The following is a 1,264-nucleotide window of genomic DNA, read 5'->3' as shown; positions in this document are numbered from 1 at the left end:
GGAGGACTCTCATCATAGTACTTATTTTTATGTATCGTTTTTGAAAACTCTATTAAAGTTGTAAACAAAGGAGGAAAATCATTCACTAGTGACAATGGCAATCTACATTGTGAGACAAAAAAAAAACAACCTTTGATTTTGTAGAATCAGGAGGAAATTTGTGCTGTTGGTTGTACTTTGGCCATCATTTTAGCTAAAACGTTAAGTCTATTTATATGATGCTAGAACATGGTAAGCCATGAAACCACCACCAAAAAAAAAGAATCACTTTTTATAATAGGCTCCTAAGTAAAATAGCTGGTAATAAGATGGAAACTCAAGCTTTCTGCTTTCAAAGGCTAATATAATGAATTTTAATGCCCTAGCTTAAAGCATATAATGTCGAAAGAAAATTAGTTTCAAAAAATGTATGCCTACTTATGGGACAAAAAAAAGGGTTCATTCATTTTTTAAAAAAGTATATAAGAATGAGAAATATTAGGTTAAAACTGATGCTTCCTAGGACTTTTAATTTGCTATTATAGTAAGAATCTTCAAAACACAATTATTAATATAAGATTTAAGAGTTTCTCATTCTGGTATATGTAAGTGACAGCCCATTGTGAATTATAGTAAAATATCTGTAAACAACCTAAATATTCCTCTATAGGGATTGACCAAATAAATAATGATATATTCATAGAACAGAACGTTATGCAAACTTTTCAAAAAAAGAGGGAAAGCTGTATGTACACACATGGAAATGTATAGAACCACCCAGTTAAGTGAGGAAGTGCAACTGCACTCATGTTAATAAAGAAGGAAGGCTGTATATTTGTGTATGACACTTTTTATCAGGCCACCACATACAGATGGGCAGACAGGCACTATACACAACCCCAGATGTGCGTGTTTTACATAGTCCTCAACATGAATGGTACTCCCTGGAGTTATGACCAAAATCCTAAAAGTCGTCTTAGATTCTTTCCTTCCAACTCCGTACTATATTTCATTGATCGTGAAATAATATTGACTTTTTCTTCCTTAATCTCTCTCAAACAGATCTTCTACTACCCATCTGACAGGCATCAATGCCATTGAACGTCCTATCATTAATTATGTCAGCTATTATAACAACGTCTTGACCTCCTGGAGTGAAGCTTTTCCTTTTAATATATCTTCCATACTACAGTTGTAACAACCTAAATCTAGCATCTATTCATATTCTCCTATAAACTTACCAAATATTATTAGGATATGTATTTTTTGGAGTCATTTTAAAAGA

The 1,264-nt window shown here is 32.4% G+C and overlaps 1 protein-coding gene across 1 annotated transcript in view; it reads left to right on the top strand.

Moving 5' to 3' along the window:
* Positions 1 to 1,264, top strand: part of ROBO1 (roundabout, axon guidance receptor, homolog 1 (Drosophila)) — a 142,824-nt gene that overhangs the window by 129,273 nt on the left and 12,287 nt on the right. The window lies entirely within an intron of this gene.

Source organism: Propithecus coquereli, unplaced genomic scaffold (genome assembly GCF_000956105.1).
Source record: "Propithecus coquereli isolate 6110/MARCELLA unplaced genomic scaffold, Pcoq_1.0 Scaffold174, whole genome shotgun sequence".
In the NCBI taxonomy this organism is placed as follows: Eukaryota; Metazoa; Chordata; class Mammalia; order Primates; family Indriidae; genus Propithecus; species Propithecus coquereli.
The sequence above is the reverse complement of the archived record's forward strand: the minus strand, read 5'-3'. Positions and strand labels throughout refer to the sequence as shown.